This window comes from Leptonychotes weddellii, chromosome 4 (assembly GCF_054177405.1).
Source record: "Leptonychotes weddellii isolate Sample4059 chromosome 4, ASM5417740v2, whole genome shotgun sequence".
Lineage (NCBI taxonomy): Eukaryota > Metazoa > Chordata > Mammalia > Carnivora > Phocidae > Leptonychotes > Leptonychotes weddellii.
Window position 1 is genome coordinate 134,503,334 of NC_138372.1, and position 12,661 is coordinate 134,515,994.

The window sequence follows — 12,661 nt, forward strand, 5'->3', positions numbered from 1 at the left end:
TACCTCAGTCAACTCCAACCCTCCTTCCTCTGTTCTGGAGTGAAAAAAAAGAAGAAAAAGAAAAGTATTTCAATGCTACTCTTCAGGATTGCTGACTTTCACATGAACAAGTCCTACTCCAGCTCTGCTATTTCAATCTGAAATTCTGTTCGGAGTCCATTGATTAGTATAATTAAAATACCACACAGAGAAGATATAAATGTGGCCTCCATCAGTTATTAACTATATGAACTTAAGCACATTTTTTACCTTTCATTGTGTAGTCAGTGTGTATTTATCGAGGGCCAACTATATGGCAGACACTGTGCTATGCCCTAAGATAGTTCCTTCATCTAGAGAAAGGAGCTAATAGTAAAACACATCTCATGGGCTTGTTGTAAGGATTAAATGAGATATATATATGTCAAGTGCTTAGCACAATGTCAGATGCATAGGAGACTTTCATAAATAGTCACTGGCATAACTATTATCATTAATGAGAATGCACGTGGTCTCATCTGAAAGTATGAGGAGTTTAGGAGTTCTTCAATCTCTTCTGTATTACTTCCAATTTGTCATGATTCCTGGATACCCTACAGCTATATATTGGGCAGCTACTTAAAATGGGTCTTGGTGCTCAACATCACTCGGCATCAGGGACATACAAATCAAAACCTCAATGAGATACCACCTCACACCAGTCAGAATGGCTAAAATTAACAAGTCAGGAAACGACAGATGTTGGCGAGGATGCGGAGAAAGGGGAACCCTCCTACACTGTTGGTGGAAATGCAAGCTGGTGTAGCCACTCTGGAAAACAGTATGGAGGTTCCTCAAAAAGTTGAAAATAGAGCCACCCTATGACCCAACAATTGCACTACTGGGTGTTTACCCCAAAGATACAAATGTAGTGATCCAAAGGGGCATGTAAATTGTGCACCCCAATGTTTATAGCAGCAATGTCCACAATAGCCAAACTATGGAAAGAGCCTAGATGTCCATCAACAGATGAATGGATAAACAAGACGTGGTATATGTATACAATGGAATATTATGCAGCTGTCAAAAAAATGAAATCTTGCCATTTGCAACAATGTGGATGGAACTAGAGGGTATTATGCTAAGCAAAATAAGTCAATCAGAGAAAGACAAATATCATATGATCTCACTGATATGAGGAATTTGAGAAACAAGGCAGAGGATCATAGGGGAAGGGAGGGAAAAATGAAACAAGACGAAACCAGAGAGGGAGACAAACCAGAAGAGACTCTTAATCTCAGGAAACAAACTGAGGGTTGCTGGAGTAGAGGTGGGGGTGGGAGGGATGAGGTGGCTGGGTGATGGACATTGGGGAGGGTATGTACTATGGTGAGTGCTGTGAATTGTGTAAGACTGATGAATCACAGACCTATACCCCTGAAACAAATAATACATTATATGTTAATTTTTAAAAATTTATAAATAAATAAATGCAAAAAAAAAAATGGGTCTTGGTGAAGTCAGCCCAACTGTGTCCTCACACATAATGCTTGGCTCAGGCTAGTGTACAAGGTTCTATTCCTGATCAGAGACAGTCACAAGGTACAGGGCTCAACCAGTCCCAGGCTCAAATCCCAAGTGCTGTGTCCCTGGTCTGTCCTGCAATGTGAGTATGCTGAACCTACATAAGGGGCACAATGGCTTAAGCCATAAATATTGCATGCCTGTTATAAACCGTGAGATCTGGTAACACCAGCAACAGCTTATCAGATTTCAAATGCACCACATTCTTCCAGATTTCCAGAGGCTCTTCTCCTTCTCTCTCTCTCTCCCCTCCTCTTTCTCTCTCTCCTTCTCTCTCTGTCTCCACCCCTCTCTCTCTCTCTGCCACCCATCCTACCTCCCCATTCTAAGTGCCCCAGATAGCTTACTGCAATCTAACAATTTGCAATTAAGTTGAATAAAACTTCAGGAGGGAAAAAACCAGCTGGGAGTTTATATTTAAGGAGAAAGGGGAATGGAAACTTACCACATGTCCTGCTGTGTCATGTGGTTCCCACAGACCATTCATTGCATACCGGCAGACCAAATGAAGGTGGCTCAGTGCTCTCCAACTTAGAGGAAAGAAATGGATGAGAGGAGCTGGCTTAATACCATCACAAATTTACAACCCATTTGAAGTTTCTTGAAGAAAAAGTGTCGGTCCAGAAGATCTATGTTGTTAACAAAAAATAAACCATGAAAAAGGCCTGTTTGTTAGAAACCACATATGGTCTCTTGACTGCACAGGAAAATTCCTTCTCCCCAGACAAAATTTGGGCAAAAATAGCCTTCGCTGAAGCATTACTACCAAGAGAGAGAACATGGGTAGGTGGCTCTTTCTTCCTTATCTTTTCCTTTGTAGGATGGGAATGAAAACAGAGCACCCCTTTTGTACTGCAAAGATCCTCCTGATACCATCTTCCCCACTAGCCCATTAGGGTGTTTGAGAGACTTCATTTGTGCTTCTTAGGGAAATTCTCAAGAAGATATCTGGGTTAAATCAGCATAACCCAGCATTTAACTGGGTTAAAACAGCATTACAGAAGAAGGAATATCACAGAGAAGTCACCCCACTGGGAAATTATTTATCCTATTAAATGATTGCTACTCGTTGGCATAGGACCAATGAATGATGACATTGGACACAGAGTAAGAAGCTTTGGTGGGAACAGGCAGTCAGGAGCCTGAGTATCACCTGAGTGGTGATATGATGCAAGCAATGTCAACAGCTAAGCATTGGGAGGAGCATTGTAAGATTCTGGGGGAAGAGGAGCAGGGATGGGGAGTTGTGATAAAGGGATGGGAGAATGTGATTCGCAGAATTCCATTGGACTTTTCTGATTCTTAAGACACACAGGGAAAACTTAAGCCACCCAGTTTGTGGTACTTCTGTTACAATAGCCCTAGCAAACTAATACAGATTTCGGTACCTGAGGTGGGGTGGCTTACGGCAATAGAAATTCATTGTCTCACAGTGTTAGACAATAAAAGTGTGAAATCAAGGTGTCAGCCATGCTCCTTCTGACAACTGCTGGGGATAAGCTTTTCTAATCTCTTCTTAGTTTCTCCTGGTGACCATCAATCCTTGGTAATTCTCACAGCTGCATCACTCCAAGCTCTGCCTCTGTTGTCACATGGTGTTCTCTCTGTGTGCCTGTGTCCAGATTTCCTTCTTCTTAGGAGGACAACAGGCATCTTGGAATAGGGCCCACCCTAATCACCTCATCTTAACTTGATTATATCTTCAGAGACTCTAATTCCAAACAAGGTCACATTCACAGGTACTACGGGTTAGGACATCAATGTATTTTTTGGTGTGTGTGGGGGCAGCGGTAGGGGAGGACACAATTAAAGTCTCACTAAACCCCACCCCCAGTAGACTCTATCATAGGTCTTCTAGTTGGCTACAGTTAGTATGTGGCCATTGAGAATGAACTTGATTGAACTGTGAAAGACTAACTTGGGAGGGAAAATGCCACAGCAGGCAATGAAAGCGAATGCTGGGAGTGGAAGACCTCCAGCTCTTGGGCAAGTTCCCTTTTGCATTTACTCTACAGCTTTCCAAGCTCTCAAGAGAGCCTGGGGAGCTCTAAGAGAAGTTGGGGCCCTTCGGCTCTTAATGAAACAGATGTGAAGTTGTGAAAAAGTGATGCAAGGTAGCAAGTGGTTTCATAGGATGCTGAACACTTCCTTCCCGGCAGGCAGTCTGATCTCTTGAACTCAAAACACTGAATTTCCCAAGACACTAGAGAGACATAATCACAACTTTCAGATGTACAAATCATTCTGGCAATAGAGTTTCCAAAAAGCAAAGGATCCAGGATTCTTTCTTGCTGAAGCAAATCCAAATGATGACACAGAGGAGCACCAGGACGTTGTGTGTCTGTCATGCTAGAGAGTTACATTTGTACCTCTTCTGATCCAAGTGTTTTCAGGTGCAATCACAGCTCCGAGCTTGATTATTTCCTCTCCACAAGCAGGGGGACTATTCAGAGGCACTTTCAGCATCTGGGAACATGGATTTCATGACCACAAAGTAAAAATGAAATAATGCACATACCAAAACATAAACACATTGTAAAGTGCATTCAGCCTCAGATTCCAAACCCAGCGACCCTGCATGATTTAGCAAAGGGGAAGCCAGACTCCTCTCCCGGGGGGGAGAAACAAGGCCTCCAAACTGACAGCTGCTATCATTCCAAAACAAGTCATTGTTTATAAATGAGTATTTTTTGTGATAAATTATTGAATTACATGAAAACTCTATGATTGCCTCCTGCTGCCAGATTTGGTTTCGGTCTCAAAAGCCAGCGTGGAATGTACTACAGACAAAGAGCAAAATTAAAAACTGCTGGCCTTTTCTCACAAAATTCACCTCTGAACTCTGTCTCCCACTAACCTGTAATGCTGGTTCTGGCTTTGAAAACTCAGGAGTCCCTGCAGAACATTTATAATCTAAATGGTTTTAGGTTAGAGACATTTTGACCTATTTTGAGGAAAATGTAGGTATGAATCACAGCTCGTGAGTTACTTTATGATAATTAGCATCTCAAAATCTAAAAGCAAAGGGGGGCATGACTTTTGATGAGTATCCACTATGTGCCAGGCCTTATGATGGTTGCTTTACACAGCAATCTCACCTAATCCTGAGCGGTCATTACTATACCCATTTTACAGATGAGAAAACTGATGCGTGTGGAAGGTTCGTGATTTGCCTAAAGTCACACAGCAGTAAAATGAGAGTTCTGGCACCAGGTGTGTGATTCCAGAATTCATGCTCTTTCCTCAGTAGCACGCTGGTTCCCACCACAGCTGCCACAGCTTCATTAAGAACTGTAATTAGTACAGATACTCAAAGAAAAGTACGATGCTATCTTCCAGCCTGTCACATTAATTTCTTATGGGTTACCCCTCAAGTAGGCCTATATTAGAAAAAATAACATTGAAATGGAAAAAATTACTATCTTCCTTGATTCATCTTTTCCTTCAGAGCTAGATCTTCCTAATCTTCTTCGCTATCCAATGGTCCTAGGGAAATGCACTTGGTTCCTGTGGAATTAGCAGGAACAAGAGACAACAGCCCTGGCTTCTGATCCCAATTTCACTCCTCGTTCTGCATGTACCTCTCAATCTCAGCCCTTCACCCTGCCTATTTCATGGGTTGTTATAATGCTCAAATGATATAATGTCAGGGAAAGCATTCTGTAGCTCTTAAAGCTCTGGACTGTAGAAGTAATTATTATGCTCCAGACTCTTCTCTGATAGTTCAGTGAGAAAAAGGAAGATTTTTTAGAACACTAGTCCAGTGTTAGCCAGTGGCCTGCTGAGCAGGATTTCTGGAAAAAAAAAAAAAACCAACAAGTGATTTTTAGCGTTTGCTGATTTCCATACTATAAATACTCCCGCCAAGGCCAATTTCAAGCTGTCAGTATGACATACTGAGCATAGAGGTGAGAAGAGATTCTCTCATAAGTTCGTATAAGTCAGATCTACCATACCTGATTTTGATTAAATCTCAAAAGAGCAGCATCTTTAATAAAAACACTTACCATACCTGGAGTCATACTAAAATTCCCCAAGTATACCCCCTCTCTTCATGTGTTCTCTTGATGATGGCAAGACTATGCCTCCAAGCTAAGACAGAAAGCCAGATCCCCATGAACCCTTGCACAGAGCCCAATCAAACGAATCTTGCCATTTGTTGCTTTGACCCCAATCTGAGGAGTGAGTGTCTGCCTCATATAGAACTCATATATTGCCTAAGGGAAAAAACGTGCTCTAAGGAAATGTTATTGCTGCAGACACTGGGTGCCAAGAATGAGAATTCATTCCACCCATTCTTTCCCTGTTCACAGTATAACAGTTAGCCTTAGGTCTGGCTACACATCACATCACACACAGTGGCTTACACAACAGTATTTCTCTCTCATACAAAAAAAGACTGGAAATACATCAACCAGACTGATCTACACCAAGGGCCCAGGCTTTTTCCAGTTACCTCTCCACTGTCCTTATGGTCCAAGGTGTCTGCTAGAGCTCCAGCCATGACATATAAGTTCCAGTCAGCAGGATGGAGAAAGGACAGAAAAGAAAGGCCACTTTCTTTTCTATGCCTACATCCTCCACCTCTTGTTCCCATTGGAGATGGTAAGTGGCTTCTAGGAGAGTTCCTAGAAATCCACACAATACTTTGCTTATTTCTTGTTGGCTAGAAACTAATCATATGAGCACACCTAGCTACAAAAAGAGGACATAGCCCTTCATCTTGGAGACAATGTGCCTACCTAAATATCAGGTTCTTTTATTAAGGAGGAAGAGAGAATAGATGTAGAGATAGGCAGCTAGTAGTCTCTGGTACATGTTTGCTCGTATCTGAACAGTAACTCATCACAGAGCAGAGAAAGAAAAGAAGTAAATATTTTTATTTTTTCTAGCTACAGCTTAGTGGTCTCTTCTCCCCATTCATCCTCTATGAGTAAGATGAGAAGCTAGCAGTCTATAGGTAATTTAAATTGCATATCCACTGAGGGCCAAATAAAAAGAAACTATATCTACTTCCGGGATGTGCATGTAAAACATATCATTAATGTTCTGATCATTATTCAAAAGATAGTGACAATCATTTATAGTCATTATGTTGGAAGTAGATGAAAGTTCTTGTCTCTCTGGATGCGTTTGTCTAAATACAATAGTATTAATTACCTACTTTAATGAAAGTGAGATATGCATCTAACTGATGCTGGAAAAATGGTCGGGGAGGGGAGATCCTCCTCTTCTTTAATACTGTTCAGCTAGACTCTTTGTGGCATGGAAGTTGGAGATCTGTGTATTATATGAGTTCCATTCATATCATGGAATGCAAACGTCTGCCTGAAGCCCTATGCCTACATCCTCCACCTCTTGTTCCCATTGGAAATGGTAAGTGGCTAGTTAGGTTATCAGGAAAATTTGCCCTGATTCCTCTAAGGAAGAAGTCTCATGCAGCCAAACAAGGCTCTTCATCTCTAGTCTTTCCAAAATGGCATGGCAGTAGAACTAGAGAGACACATTAATCTATGGAGAAGCTTTCCAGTGATAAATGCAAAAGCCACACAAACATACAAAGGCATGCATGAGAACATAGGCAGCCATCCTGCTGAGGCTGAAAGTATTCGCAGATTGTCAAACCACATCCAGAGATGAGATGCAACCACCAGCCCACTCCTATCCCATTTTAGAGCAGAATAAAAATAAGTACTACTGGACATTTCATTCGCAATTTTACTATAATCCTATTTAATGCATTGTTCCATGACAAGTCAGACATACCAACTCAGTCCACCTCCATTCATCCCTAAAAAGCTAAAATCTTTGACCTTCTAGGTTTTAGCTATCTTTTAACATACAGCTAATTTAATGGATTGGCCCAGGCCCATAATTGGTTTAGTCATTACATAATTCCTAGCTTTTGGCCCTGCAGACATCCTTTCATTCCTTCATTTGTTCATTTACTCAGCAAATTTGAACACCTGCTCCATGCAGGACCATGCCAACAGAGAGGACACGTCAATGAGCAACTTATTTCCAGTCTGCCCTCATGATGTTGCAGTCTGAGGGGAAAAGACTATCACTGAACAAAGGGTCCTGAGGAAGCCAGGGAAGGAGAGAGGGGTTATTATGGGCCATCTCAAAAGTTTGGGGCTTTATCCTGAAGGCCATGAGAAGCAATGGAAGGGTATTATGGAAGGAAGTTAGATGGTCAAATTTGCAATCTAGAAAGATCATCTGTCAGCAGGCCAGAGAAAGGATGTGGAATAGGTCAATAATGGCTGCTGGGAGGCCAGTGGTGAGAGGATCATAGCTGTCCAGGTGAGAGGTGGTGGGGTCTTCAACAGATGCAGTGTCCAGAGATAGAAGGAAGTGGATAGATTTTTGGTGGCATTGACTATGGAGTCACAGAGGTCACAGTACCCATGTATCGTCACCCTCAGAAATACTGGCAAAGCCTATCCCAGTGCCAGTAAAACTCGCATAGAAGCACTGCACCTCTTTAATACACTCTTTCCAGCCAAACAGGATCCAAGAATTCAAGGAGCCTCATGGGCATTCATGATCGACGCCCCAACAAGGACTGTTTTCAGTGGAAGTTGGAAACACAGGAATATAGTGCCATTAGATGAGCCTGTGATCAATACAAAACCCTGCACTCTCAGATGCTACCCGCGATGCATTCGCTCCAGGTACATGACTCCCAGTGAGCCTATAAACTAAAGAGAGGGAGCTTTTCTTTTAAAAAAACGAACTGTTTTGTGGGGCACTTGGGTGGCGTAGTCAGTTAAGTGTCTGACTCTTGATTTCAGCTCAGGTCGTGATCTCAGGGTAGTGAAATCAAGCCCCACATCAGGCTCTGTGCTGGACGTGGAGCCTGCTTAAGATTCCCTCTCTTGCTCTCCCTCTGCCTCTCCCCGCCCCCTCTCTCTCTAAAAAACAATTCTTTTAAATGTTAAGAAGATACTGTTTTCGGTTGCATCCAGATCACTCTCTACAGCCTGGCAGGGTTACGGGTACTGAGGTGATGTCAGACTCGCAATATTTACCTTTTCTCAAGCCTAGCGTGGGCCACTTGAATGGCTATTGCTCTGGGAAAGCCCTCCTGGGATGACTTGTCTGTCAGATCCTCTGGGTGGAGTATTAGAATCCTTTTAAGGTTTCTCCTTCAAATAATTTGGACACATCACCTCTTGATGAGTTTGGAGTCTAAGAAAAACCTACGAGGTTTCCCTGAGAGGGACAGTGGGCCCCCAGGAGCAGGATGGATTTGTGTTGGAGGCGTGAGGTATACGTGGAATGGTGTTTTTAGATGAGTCAGCTAATATGGGGCAGCAGTTTAACTTCTCACTCAGGCATGGAAGTAAAGCAGAGAAGTGGATTTTAGCTTTTAGCCTGGCCCGATCAATAGATAACCTCAACACCTTGGAGAAGGGTTTTCCCTCACATTACATACAGAGAGTGTCTTTGGTCCAGGAAGTACATACAGCTCAGGTTAATATTACAGAAAGAAAATATTGATGACCTCCACCAGTCCAACCCCCCCCACACACACACAAAAATGCAATACAAACTACATGACAAACACCAACTGAAGGCACAGTCTGTCCAAATATGTGCTCCCACTTCCAATTTTCCACATAGGTTGGTTAAAGCCAGGTCTTGGAATGTTAATTGGGACCTGATCGCAACTAATAGACCAGAAATTATGAAATGCCTCATGTTACCAATCATTTAAACCAGATAGTTAAGAGTCCAGTTATGGTTAGGTTCAAACTGAGGCTTAAATCTAATATATTTATTGCAAGTAACACTGAACACTCAAGGACTCTTATTTTAAATCTAAATGACACCATGGATCGTATCGATTTCCTGCATCTTTGAACCATGCAGCGGCTGAATCTGTCATCTTTCTTTCTCATTTGGGAGTATTCAAAGTGACATCTCCTATTATGTCACTCTACCTGGGAGAAAATGGGGAGTTGGTTGCCATGCACTGTTTTACATTAGAAGAATTTAGTCTGAGACTCTAATGCAAAGCCGGTAACCCTGGGTTATAACCAGGGTGGTATATCAGTGTCATAATCATTCCTTTTTTTTTTTTTTTTTTAGTTTTGGCCTGTTTGCTTCATAAAAAACATTTTTTACTTTCCTTGGCCTATCATTATGCCACTTCTTTTTTCTAGAAATATCTACTGGGAATGTGCTCTATACATGGAAATACAAACATGAACCAGAACTAAGAAGGGCCCATGTACCCTGATGTCAAGATATCTGTAAAGAAAAATACACAAAGGTAGCCACGCCTCACTCTGGCTTTCTAGTAACCCCAGAAAAAAATTCCAGAAATGTGTTTTAATTCTTTAGCCTGAGTGACAAAAAGGTTAAAATGTTTCCCAAAGTCCACTTAAGAATAATTTCGACCTTGGGAAAATGGCTTTTGTTAGCCCCAAAGCCTATTAAGATTAATGGCAAGAGGGGCTCGTTATTCTGCCAGAAAAATCTACTCACAAATCTAAGAGAGGAGTTTTATTCTGTCCATTTCAAAGAGAGGGGACCCGGAGTGCCTGACAAACACCCACTAGGACCGGGGTACATTTCAGACACGTGGCAGGGATCCAGGGCTGGGAGACTCACTTAGAGTGGTATTGTGCAGCCCAGGAAAGGGATCTTTTAAGGGATTTTTTTTACGTAGATAGGTCACTCTGCTCTCAGTCATGAAACCCACCACCTTGGCCACACCACCAGGCTTTATGTAGCCCAGAATGGTATTCAGAAGCTAGAGCCGTATTCAGGATATAAACAGTTCTCCTGCCTGTTTGACCTTGTCACTCCTCAGCAGCAGGGGCTACTGTTTCCTATTGAAGTACTCAGTCACTATAGTCACCCCACCACCTCTCCACGTCTGCTGCCCCTGCTTCTGCTACTGCTGACCAACTGACTCCTCCGCAGATGCCTTGAACTGAAACTTACTGAACACAGAGGATCCCTACAATTTGCCCACTCACCAAGCAGTACCAGGTAGCTCTGTGGGACGGTGCCCTCAGGCTGGTTGCTTCACAGCCTGCTGAACAATCATGGTTGGCTGAGTTTGGGCAAAGTCATCATCCCTGGCCATCTTGACAGGGCAGAGTACAGAAGTCTGTTGCTAAGAGACGGGAATTCCCAGACTCAGAGATGGCTAGACAAGAACTCTGGCTTTGATTACCAGCTTATGGAATTGATGGGAAGGAAATAGACAGGAAGCCTAAGGTTTTAAGCAATTCAGTTCAACCCAAGAAACCCAAGCTTGGCTGACAATAGCCTGTAATTACTCAGCTCCCAAGGCAATTCCAAGGCCCCCCAAATTTGCACCAAAAAGTAATGGGCTCCAAAGAAGTACAGATCCCAGAAAGGGCATATGCGCCAATATCCATCTTAGATGAGCCAAGAAGGACAGTGGACAAGGGGGATCATTCCAGAAAGCCTAGCCAGCGTTTGCCAGATTGGCTGACCAAGCGACTCACCGCAGGGCCAAGGCAGGCACTGTCCCTGTCCAACAGGTTGTAATATAGGCAACGAACCAGTAACCACTAGGTATTGTCTTCTCATTGTCTACTTCTTCCAATAAAAGTTTTTCTTGCAGTTTTTATATTTTATATTTACTCCGCCACCATTTCATATTTAACCTGTTGTATTAGAAAGGAGTTCAGGCTTAGTTGTTGCAACAAAACCTAAAAATTCAGTGGCTCAAAGAAGACAGAAGTTCATTTCCCTCTCATATAGCAGGCTAGAGCAGCATTGTCCAATAGAAACATAATGCAGGTCACATTTGTAATTTAAAATTCTCTAGCAGCCACATTGGAAAAAAAAGAAACAGGTGAAGTTAATTTTAAAAATAGATTTCATTTAACCTAATTTCATTTAACCTCACCTGTCCAAATTTCAACATGTGGTCAATAGAAAACATTATTGAGATAGTTTACATTCTTTTTCTTTTGTGCTTATTTATAGCCCATCTCAATTCAGACTAGCTATATTTCAAGTGTTCAATAGCCACATGCGGCTAGTGGCTACCATGTTGGACAGTGCAGGGGTAGACGTAGGAGGGCATCCAGAGCAAGTAGACAGATCTGCTCTACAAAGTTAGCCAGGGACCCCACATTTCTTCTATTTCATTATTCCACCATTCCTATGGTGGAGTTTCTCCACTTCAGCACTATTGCGTTTGAGACCACATAAATCTTTGCTGTGGGGGGCTGTCACATGCACTGTATTTGTACACACAACCACTGTGTTCCTGTCCCCTACCCACTGGGTGCCAGTAGCACCACCTCTCCTCCACCCATTTTGTGACAATCAAAAATACTACCAAATGCTGGGGACTACAGGGACAAATCACCCCTGGCAGTGGTTCTCAAACTTAAGTGTGTATCAGAATGACCTGGAGAGCTTGTTAAAACAGAGTTCTTGAGCCCTGCCTTAGCCCTCCCTGGCACTTTCATACAGATGGTTTTTTTAATTTTATCTAACTTTTCAAGTTTTTCTTGGTAGCAGTTTCGTTCTGCTACAAGCTCTTTCATTATAGCAGACTAAGATGCAAGTTTCTGTTACCTTTCCTTAGTGGAAGGCAAAATTCTTGCTCTGCTGTAAGTGTGAATGAATTTGGCAACATTAGGAGGTGATTTTAGGAGCGGTGTCTTATCTCCACCCATATTCACTGTTTCCTCATCTCACAAATAATTCCAGATTATTAAAAATCACTTTCTTCCTTCCCCAACTAAATTAGCAACCTCAAATTATCTTTATAAAACTATTAAGTTTTTAAAAACTAGGAATTTCTGGACCTCGGTGCCATAGCTTCTGAATCCGTAGGCCTGAGTGGGACCCCAAAATGTGCATTTCTAATGATCTCCCAGGTGATGCTGATGCTCTTTGAGAACACTATGTGGTGGTGCTCCTCTGCATGACTGGCTCACCACCACATGGCATTCTTGCTGTCAGGAAGGGACACTGAGAGGAAATAGAGGACAAATAATGTATTTGATGTATGCAGTGGGGAAGTTGCACATGTGACTTTTGGTCACATTCCACTGTTGAGAATTTGGACTCATGGCCACAGAGAGGTGCAAAGAAAGCTGGGAAAGATAGCATC